General features: G+C 42.2%; 1 pseudogene; it reads left to right on the forward strand.

Moving 5' to 3' along the window:
- Positions 1 to 2,169: 2,169 nt before the first annotated feature.
- LOC129710908 (U2 spliceosomal RNA) lies at positions 2,170 to 2,277 on the forward strand (annotated as a pseudogene).
- Positions 2,278 to 11,583: the final 9,306 nt, after the last annotated feature.

The raw sequence follows: 11,583 nt of genomic DNA on the forward strand, positions 1-11,583 counted from the left end.
ACCCGCTGAGTTACTCCAGCATTTTGTGTCTACCTTCGATTTAAACCAGCATCTGCAGTTCTTTCTTACACAGTGTTTCTTTATTTGTTCAGCTTTCAGTCAATGGCAAGGTCAGCCTTTATTGCCCATCATATTAGTTGCCCTTTAGAAGATTGTCGTAAACCATTTTCTTGAATCATTGCAGTCTGTCTGATGTAACTATTCCCACACTGCTGTCGGCAGTCCCATAATTTTGACCCAGCAATACATTTCCAAATCAGGAAATACTTTGCCAGGCAGGAACCTGCAGGTGGTGGTGTACTCATGTGCTTACTGGATTTGTCAATGTTGATGGTAGAAACAACTGGCTTGGTAGCATTGTTGGAGTAGCTCAGGTGAGTAAACAAATTGCAGTTATAAATATTACACTGTGCAGTCAATGGTTCAATGGTCTTTATTATCACATTTTACAAGATACATTGAAATTATTTTTCTTGCATTCAGTACAGTAAATTATCACTATGCATTAATACAATTAAGAGTCAAGAGTGTTTTATTGACATAAGTGTCAGATAGAACAATAAAATTCTTACTTGTAGCAGCACAACAGAATATGAAAGCATAATACACTGTAAACAATATAATAAATGAGAGAGAGAAAATAAAAATAACATTAAAATAGAATCCCAGGTTAAGTACAAAATATATAGAAATAGCCCAATGAGACTGTATGCAGGAGTCATCAGGTTTTGGTGCTATTTTCAAAGTCCAAGCTGTATTGTCAGAGTGAGGCCCAGCCCAAATGGGAGGAACAGAACGTCATATTTTGCTTGGATAATGTACACCCCAGCGGCATGAACATTGACATCTTTAACTTCAGATAGCCCTTGCTTTCCCTCTCCATCCCCTCTCCCTTCCCAGTTCTCCCACGAGTCTTCCTGTCTCCAACTACATTCTATCTTTCCCGCCCCTTCTCCTGACATCAGTCTGAAGAAGGGTCTCGACCCGAAATGTCTGCCCATTCCTTCTCTCGATAGATGCTGCCTCACCCTCTGAGTTACTCCAGCATTTTGTGCCTACCTCAGCACTGACCTACTAAGGACTATGTATAAGGTTTTACTTCGGAGTCACGTGAGTGACTTCGTGAAGAACCCCGCTTCCACGCATGCGTGTCATATCGCTACACGCATTGCAACGAGTCACACAGGGGGGAACGGCGTTCCCCAAACGGGAGATTTGAAAGTCGGGAACAGCAGGTAAGAGACTCTGCGTTCCTTTTTTCTACTTACTTTTAGGTGGCTGCGGAAAGCCGGCGGGGAGACCCGTGGAGGGCGAGCAGCCAGCAGCAGCAACGGCACGAGTTTCCCTGGAGGGGAACAACCTGTGCCCGACTTCGCTCCCGCACCGGCAAAATTCACTTCTCGGCCGGGCGGGAAGCAAAGTAAAGAGGTCCCTATGCCGGTCTCAAACGAGACTGGCTTGGGAGCAGTCGGTAGCAGCCAGCGCAGAGGCTGCGGGACAGACAGCTCGGACCAGCGAGGGGCTCGGAACGCTCAGCGAGTGCAGCGGCACTTATGGAGTCGGAACGGGACGTTCGGGCTGAAAACCTTCTTCACAAGGTAAGGCCCAGGGTCCAGGGGATCCATAGGTACAGCCGGGGTTACCGGCTGCGGAACTGCCGCGAAGGACCAGGCCCGTGAACACCGGGGTCGGTCCAGGCGGCTCGAACCCGACACAGGGAACGACGGTCACCGGCGGGAGAAGGAAAGTCGGGAACAGCAGGTAAGAGACCCTGCGTTTCCTTCAACTTACCTTCTAGGTGCAGACATGGACCAGGTCCATGTAAGGTGCAGAAGGCCGGCGGGAGAACCACGGAGGAGCGGCAGCAGCAGCAGCAGCGGCAGCGGCAGCAACAGTGGCAGCCGGCAGCTGCAGGAGTACTGACAACGGCAGGAGCACAGGCAGCAGCAGTGGCAGCTGGCACTTCGTGAGGAGCTGGCAACGGCAGGAGCAGCATGGGCACATCGATTCCTGGAGAGGGAAAAACACCTGTGCCCAACTTCGCTCCAGCATGGTGAGAAAGTTCATTTCTCGACAGCAAAGGACTTTGCAGTTGACTGGCTGCAATCTACTACAAGGGACCAGTATGTGAGTTCCAGGGTCGGTCCCAGCGGGGTTTTCGTTACAATAATTGCTTCTCGGCTTTTTGGCTAAGATCAAGTGTAGTATCTGTTCTTATCAATTTAATATCTGATACACCCCTTATCTAGGGACCATATATATTAAATAAAAACTATAGTAGCTGTTATCATCAGTTTTAATGTCTTATATGTCCCTTAGCTAAGGACCATATAAGTAGGAGTGCCCAGAATTGAGGGCATTAGAGTGGGGTTGGCCTGCTGCAACGACCACTAGGGACCAGTACCGTCAGTACGGGGGTCGGTCCCAGGGGTCTAAGATAAAGGAGCAGCCAGGAGTGCTGAGAGCGTTGAAGCCAGGTTAAAGGAATAGATGGAAGCAGCTGTGCCAGTTATCCCCCTCACCGGCCATATCCACTTCACGGAAGGAAGGACAAAACTGGAGAAGGAGGACCATGGAACAGCGGGCAGCCAGCAGCAGCCAGCGGCACTTGGATCAACCGTAGTGGGGTCAGCTGTGCCCGATGTCGGCCCTGCACCGGCCAGATCCATGTGACCGAGCGGTAGGCTAGACACAAATTAAACAAGGTAGTGGACTCAGAAGGGTCCGACTTTGCATAAAACCGCCGGCAACCAGCGCCCAAGAGGGCTGGAGCGGGAAGAAGCGGTGTATGGAGCCTTGCTCCAACGTGATAACCCACAGCAGTACCTCTTTGAGGGCTGCACAATGCTTCTACCCCATCAGAGGGGAGCACTGTGGGTCAGTTCTGGGTTGACTTGCAAGAGGGGTCCGCAGAACAAAAGACAAGTGGGCAGCAGTTAAGCCCCACAGGGGTACCCCGTGTGGGACCCTAGAGATCTCTAACTCTATAAAAAAGAGTAGGCAGGACCCTGATGGGCCAGAGCCTGGTAATACAGCATCCCATGATCCTAACACAGCAGGGACTCTGCTGGACATGGTGGCTGATTACTTTAGCCAAGTCAAACATGGGTAGACTTGGATCCAGGATGGCAATAGTATTACTATATGTCTGGCCACATACGCCAACAAGGGAAAAAATTTACAAGCACTGGCCAGACATCTGCCACCTGGCAACGGTGAGGCATTACAGGTGCCCAGTGTAAACCAATGCATTTGGCAGCATATGGGGACGAACATCAGGAACCAGGACCTCAAGATCCAGAGAACCTTAAAGGGATTGACGGAAGGCATCATAGCATACACCCGCACCCTGGACTAAACGTAGGTAACCAAAGACCATCAAGACGCACTAGATCTGTTTAATAATATCCAATATGACCTGAACTACACGTGGAAGGCGGCCATTCAGCCAGCACTAGGACCCCAAAAATGCTACCATTTGCAAACAAAGAACCGTGTGTGGACTAAGCCAAGACACTGGGGCTCATTAAGGCCAGCGCAAGGGCCTATTTTGGAGCATGATACCAGCCACAGGCAAGGCCATAAAAAATGTGGCTCATACCAGTAGCAGTGTCAGAAATCAATATAACCTGCAGGATCCATTTTAGGGTATGGCCAGGGCAGCCACCCTGGAAGATGCGGAAGCCTAAACCTCCCACACAACCCCGAACAAGAAATATTAAACCAGAACCTTATTTTCTTCTGTTAAAATAGGGACCTACGAGGGTAGGGGAGGTTGCAACACTACAGTTATGTATGGTATATAATCACTACAGATTCATATAATCTCAGCAGTATTCAGGGTTATCTGATAGGGGTTTTTCTCATCCCAATAACCACAGTACATCATACACCAGAAGGGCATTTTGTCCTTACATAAACCAAACAATCTAAAACCCACATGGTGCTACAAGATTTGTACACGAAAGATGGGATTGAACATATTTATTAAAATAAAATAGAGTAGGGTTGCAGGATTATCATTGATTTAACCCTAAACACATTTGTTCTAGATATTCATTTTAAGATGGATGCTCTTATTATTGATAAAGACTTGGTGTCAGTTGCGGGTTTTCTATATGGCAAGCATTGACTCAATAGAGGAACTTTGGCAATATAGAGCTTACAAAGGGGCAATCATTAGCCCCAATATTATGTACTAAAAATCGTAAACCAGCTTGGCATTGTTATGTAAATAGCCATAGGGTGATGTTTTCCCCCGTTCGGACCCATCAATGGGGATACTAGGGTAAATTCAACCACACTCGGCATCTGGAATTTTCAGAGTACCCGACTGACCTTCTCAATCATGGTATTTCAGTCTTACAGGGGATGGTGTTACAACCATGTTCCCTAATGAACATAGCCAAAAAAAAAAAAAAAAAAAAAAAAAAAAAAAATTATTGATTTATCCAGTGACTGGAGGCAGTCATCCATGCCATAACACTATGGATTTATTGATTTGTAGAGTCTAACAGACCCACTACACTGTCAGACAGGACGATGAATCTCATCTCATCTGCACTAAGACTGTCAACACGGAAGCAGTACCTTGGACACATCAAGAAATGGGGCATATACTGCTTGGACAACAATCTCGACCAAAAGGCCAAAAACATTCTGGCCGTATTGGGATTTTTAACAAGCCTCCATTAGGATAATCGATGGAGCTACCGTGCCATTAATAGTGCCACAAGTGCACTCTCCAATTACCTATCACAAGGATCGGAACGGCACGCGGTGGGAACGCACCCCTGGTAAGCAAACCAGGTACTCCGAAATCTGGGACGTGGGTGTCGTTTTCTCAACATGCTGAGGAGCTTGTAGCTCATAACAGCGTTGTCACCTCAGTAACAGACCAGGAAGATGGTTATGCTCATGGTGTTATTTACCGCACAACAAGTCCAGCCATTAAGCAAACTGAGCCTGGACTCCCTGATCATCTCACCGAGAAACTGGTGTTGTCATACAGGATTTAATAAAAGAAAACAGATCGGGTTCCTCGGGTCTAGGGTTTGATTTTATGGTACACCCATATGGCAAACGACTGTGAATAACAGGACCCATCTAACAATACATAGCATATACTCAGAACATTCGAGGTCAGAGTATGGAGTTGTTTATCTCTTACAAGAAACTGCATGATAGGGTCACGACTCAAACTATATCAAGGTGGCTCAAATAGGTCCTAAAAATGGCAGGAATAGACACTGATGTTTCAACTCTCATTCCACCAGGACTGCAGCAACATCCGCAGCAATATTGTACAGGTACCCACAGACCAAATCCTCAGAATGGCAGGAGGGTCATTTTAAAAAAGGGTTTTTCCACAGGTTGTATAATAAACCAGTTTATTTGGAGCCATCATTGTATTAAGAAAACATTTTAGGTTCAACATAATAATTTGCCCGATAGGTTACAGGGTTATGATTCTCAAATTTTAAAAAAGTGTTATTTTTTCGTTATACCACACAACTCTTTGTATAATTGTGTTTTAAAACTACTAATGATGCTCTCTCCCAATACCCAAGGCAGTTGTGAAGCATGGACTCGTTCCACGGCATGAGGTCACAGAGCTTTGAAATCTTCACGAAGTCACTCACGTGACTCCGAAGTAAAATAGTAAGATTAAACGAGAACTTACCAGTTTGAAGTTTGATCTGTATTTTATGAGGAGTTACGATGAGGGATTTCGTGCCCTCTGCTCCCACCCTCGTATGATCATATCAAAAACTGGTATCTCTTTGATAATCTTACTATGTTAGATCATTATAGGTTCCTGTGACCTCACACCGCTGCTTTGAAGTATGACACGCATGCGTGGAAGCGGGGTTCTTCACGAAATCCCTCATCGTAACTCCTCATAAAATACAGATCAAACTTCAAACTGGTAAGTTCTCGTTTAATCTTACTATTACACTGCATACTTCATCTTGCACTAGTGTAGTCTGGATATGCAGTATAACTGGTCATTTATTGTATTGTTGTATATGTATTTGTTGTGCTCATGTGCCTGTAAAGCTGCAGCAAGTAAGAATTTCATTGTTCTAGTTGAGCTGAATATGGCAATTGATATAACTCTAGACCAGTACAGTGCATCTAGTTTCTTATGAGCCTTCATCTAGTTTCAATGTGCTTTGTTTTTCCACAGTGGTGCTAGCAGTATTTTCAATCCATCAACAGCACCATTTTGTACATTACTGATTCCATGCTTTAGGGACAAATATGGAGAACTCATTATATGTGGTGATGTTACAAAATGTTTGAATGCTTCATTTATGAAAGACATTGTTAGTTTTTTGTGTAATCTAATTCTACCCATCAGGATTCCTTTAGGTACATTGTTACATTCTAACACTTTGAATTCTTTACAACTTTTGAAACTCAATTTATCTACCTAAGCTGCTATCTTTTTTTTTTTTTTTTTTAAATATTTTTATTAGAAGTAATGTACAATAATACAAGACATGAATAACATATTACATTTCATGTACGACTTGTTATTTTAAATTTAATTGTAGAAAAAAAGGTGAGAAAAGCAAGAAATAGAAAGAGAGAGTATTGTATAGCTCAAAAAAGAAAAGCAGAGGTGATGTGAACTAAGCAAAAAGAATAGGAGATAGAAAAGAGAGAAGAAAAAAAAGAGGAAGAAATTGATAGGGATATGCCTCCTTCACATCTTTACCCACCTCCAACCCGGTTCTGAAACTTAATTTCTAAGGTTGTGTTGCACCACATGCTTGTAATAGATCGATAAATGGAGACCAAATCTTTAAGAATTGGTCTGATTTGCCTAATAGGACGAATCTCATATCTTCAAGGTGTAACATTTCTGACATGTTTGAGATCCACATTTTGAGCGTTGGTGTGGTGCATTTTTCCAGAATTTAAGTATAGGTTTTTTTGCCATTATTAAGCCATAATTAAGAAGACATTTTTGAAATGAGGTCAGCTTACATCCGTCTTCCGTTGATCCAATGCATTTAAATCTCTCATATTTGTTTCACCTTAATCTGGTTATTTTCTAGATTCCAACCCTTCCATCATTTTACCCCAAATCACTCTATTCTTGTGAGAGTTCAGATAGGCAGGTAGCCTTTCACGACAAATGCACTGCCACAAACAGTACTTGAAATAGACCAGGGTAGCTTTCAACCCAACAATATGAATATTGAATTCTCCAATTAAGGAATATCTCCCCCCCCCCCCCGCCCCCCCCGCTTCCCCCCACCACTTCCTCCATCTTCTCTACCAGAAGCGTGCCCTTTTTCTCCCATTTCCCCCTTCCACACATATCCTTTCCTCTGCAACACATTTCACTCCTCTTTATATCTTACACTCTTCTATCTACCTTTTCATCTTTAGGTTTTGGCCATGCATCTGATAATCAAAACCCCCTCTGACCTGTATTCAAAGCCTTTCTCCCACCCCCACATCTTTTCCAGCTTTCTCCCCTCTGCTAAAATGTCTGAAGATGGTCTTGATCTGAAAGGCCACCTATCAATATCCTCCAGCGATGCTGCCTGACCCACTGAGTTATTCCAGCTCTCTGTTTTGTTTCTTGAAATGGACTAATGATCACGATTCAAAACATAAAATGCTGGAGTAACTCAGCAGGTCAGGCAGCAAAAAAAAATGAAATGAAATGATTCAATTTATTGTCATTGTCAGTGTACAGTACAGAGACAACGAAATGCATTTTTAGCATCTCCCTTGAAAGGGAGACACAGGGCGTCGCGGTGTGCCCGCGCCTGCCGCCGTAACATTCCATTACAGGCAAAGGTGGGTGAAGTGTCTTGCCCAAGGACACAACGACAGTATGCACTCCAAGCGGGATTTGAACCGGCTACCTTCCGGTCGCCAGCCGAACTCTTAGCCCATTGTGCTATCTCTCGTCCTTGCAGCATCATCTGTGGAGGAAATTGGTAGGTGATGTGTCGCACAGTGACCCATCTTCTAATGATGACTGTTTCCCCTCGACTCATATTTGTCACAAGAAAAAGTTAACTACATAAAATTTAAAAAAAAGATCAGCAAGCTATAGCTCTTTTTGCTTCTGCGTTTTGTTTGCAAAGTCTTTGGTATACAGGGTCAGTTTTAATTCAAGGATGAGCAATTGTTAAGAACTGTAGATGCTCATTGTTTGCTTCTGCCCTGTGTGCACTGTTTACCATTCGCTCATGTTTATATAAAATGACCTTGTATTGCAGTATGAAATTAGTCCACCTCGCCCAGCAAACTAGGCACTGGATCACATCTCAACTGCTTAACCCACTGATTTATTGTCAGTCTAGTTATTTACACCACATCTGGGGGAATAGGTAAAGGTTTGGGATTAAGTTTGAAGGCTCAGGAACATAATGTTACTGAACAGAATTTGCACCATAGATACAGGTCACCTCATTTAACAGGTCTGTGCTGTTGTTCATCTCTCCACAAGCTGCACCCACCCAACTTATGCCACCACATTTTTTTCATCAGGTTCTTACATCTATTTTAATGCATATGTGCTATTTGGCAAATTTTTCCATAGGATAGTAAATGCCACAATCTAATCACTCTAGGATTGAATATTAATGTGTTATATTAATGACGCTTTTTGATGTAATCAAAAGCACATTAGGGATAGAAATAAAGGGTGATTTAAACAGTAAAATTGAAAAATTCTGAAACTTAGCCATAACTACCACCATTTTTGTGTTAAACAAGGGGCAACGACAATATTTATTTTAATGTCATTAAATATATATGATATTAAACATTGGCAGTCTTTGATTTAAGCTGTAGACACTTAAACCTGGAGTAACTCAGCTGGACAGGCATCATCTCTGGAGAAAAGGAATGGGTGCATTTTGGGTCAAGACCCTTCTTCAGATGCTTGATTTGAGCTGTTTCTTTTGTATTCTGAGGCAGCCAGGTTTCTCAGATCTCAGAACACTTGGCAACTGAATGGATTTGAGGATAGCTTTGGAAATATCACGTCTCCAGCACACAAAACTACTTTTGATGACATTATTTCCCATATGAAAAGCTTTGCATTGGGAACATTTCACCCTTAGATTCGGAATCAGACACACCTAAAAAGTGAACCTCAGATCGGATACACCACCAGTTATAAAAGTATAAAAAATTACTTGGACAGGATAGGCAGCCAGAACCTTTTTCTCAGAGTGGAAATGTCAAAGATTTTAGCTATAGCATAGCTTTAAAGTCAGATGGGGAATGTTTAAAGGGTTGTGCATGGCGTATGTTTTTACAAAGAGGATGTGGCATGCCTGGAACGTGCTGCCAAGGGTGGTAATGAAAGCAGATACAATGGTGGCTTTCAAAAAGCTTTTAGACAGCGCCGTGGATATGCAGAGAATGGAGCGATATGGATCACATGGATGCAGGGGATATTACCATATTCGGCACAGGCATTGTGGGCCGAAAGACCAGTTGCTGTGCTGTTCTATGTATTTACAAAATGACAATACATAGTCATTTCACAAAATGTACTAGTATTATTTTAACATTTAACGAAACATTTTTGGCAGTACATTACCCAGTTACCCAGCCAAAACACTGCATATGCTGGAAACTTGAAGTGAAAACAGACAGCATCAGCTGTACCTGTGGAGAGAGAAACCATTATTGTTTCGGGTCAATTACATTTCATTTGATAAAATATCATTGTTATTTTGTCAATTTATATTCAAATAACTTTTGTCAATCAAGGACAGTACTTGTTGGCAGGATTTCAGATCAGTTAATCATATGAATTATTTTTTATACCTGTTGGGATAGTCTGGACTGTAAGCTTAAATTTTGATGAGGCAATATTTCAAAATATGAATTGAAGCATGAGAAAATGGATTTGAGCGCAGATCAGCAATGAATCAAATTGAACAGTTGTCACGGTTTGAGGGACTGAACAGCCGACTGCTATTTCGATATATGCAGAATTCGAACAAACTTGGGAATGTATGATGTTGGTACTTATGAGAATAAATTAAACTATATTGAGTTCCTCAGTCATTCCATTCTTCACAAAATGTACTAATATATTTATATATGATTTACATGAAGCTTAATTTGAAAATATGTCAGGTATATTTTGCTATGGAGAATGTGATTAAAACTTCCAATTTACATATAAATCATGTTGTTATATTGTAGTATTAAATTAAATTTGGATAACATGTTGCACATGGTTGAGTGAAGGATTCAATTTACTAGTCTTTGAGAAAACTGTACCTCTAATCTGATAGTCTGAAGAAGGGTCTCAACCCGAAATGTCACCCATTCTTTCTCTCCAGAGATGCTGCCTGCTCACTGAGTTACTCCAGCATTTTGTGTCTACCTCTAAACTGATAGACTGAGGTCTTAGTTTTCACATTGCAAAACATTCAAATCTCAGATTCTCTTGGGGGTACATTTGGCACAAAGACTTTATTCACTGCTATTTTGTAGTTTTAAATCTAGATCTTATAATTTCCCCAGGACTATTCAATGTTTATTGTTTTTCTTGTTCTTTAAAGGATTCAATGTAGTTTACAACATTGAAATCAATCATATCAAAGCCCGTTTGGGTAAGACTTGGGAATAAGAGAAGTGTAATCACTATGATAGGATATAATATGTTACCATTTGTCAGTGCGATCTAGAGAAACAGATATGCAGGCAGATCATGAAAACTTGTAAAAACAGCATTGGTATTGTAGCAAATGATTGTAACTGGGACTTCCTTGAGCCATGTTCTTAGATGGAACAGAATTTGTTAAGTGTACCTAGGAGGAAGTCTTGAAATAATATAATGTGAGTCCAACGAGGGAAGGGGCCCTACTGGACCTACTATACAATGAGCCTGCTCAGGAACTAGTGAAAATAGATTTGGAGCAGCTACTTGGGGGGTAAATTCATATGCAACATGTGGGTATCTTTTGAAGGCCAGTTCTGCACCAGGATGTCCCTGTGAGCATAAAAGATAAGATGACAAGTTTTGGAACCTTGGATGATGAGATATTGTAAGGTTTAAGAAGTTGAATTTGGACAGGCCCATGATAAATACAAAGGAAGCAGGAATATACTTAAGCAAGAAATTATGAGAGCTATGTCATACAGCACAGAAACAGGCTCTTTGGCCCAACTTAACCATGCTAACCACGATGCCCCATCTAAGCTAACCATATTTGCACACATTTGTCCATATTCCTCTCATCCTTTCCTATCAATGTACCCATCCAAATGTAATTTTAAATGTTGTTATTGCACCTGCCTCAACTATTTCTCTGGCAACTTGTTCCATGTACCCACTACCCTATGTATGAAAAAGCTACCCTTCAGGTTCCTATTAAATGTTAAACCTATTTTTGATGTCCTTACACTGGGAATAAGACTGTTGATTATTGTATCCCTCATGACTGTATCCACCTCTATACGATTACCCCCGCAGTCTGTGTGGACCTTATACCCTTTGGCAAAGTCCTTCATGACAGGCAGGTCTAGAAGATTCATTTACATGGGATCCATGGTGAATTGGTAAGTTGGATCCAAAAGTGGCTT

The sequence above is a fragment of the Leucoraja erinacea genome, chromosome 28, assembly GCF_028641065.1.
Source record: "Leucoraja erinacea ecotype New England chromosome 28, Leri_hhj_1, whole genome shotgun sequence".
Classification (NCBI taxonomy): domain Eukaryota; kingdom Metazoa; phylum Chordata; class Chondrichthyes; order Rajiformes; family Rajidae; genus Leucoraja; species Leucoraja erinaceus.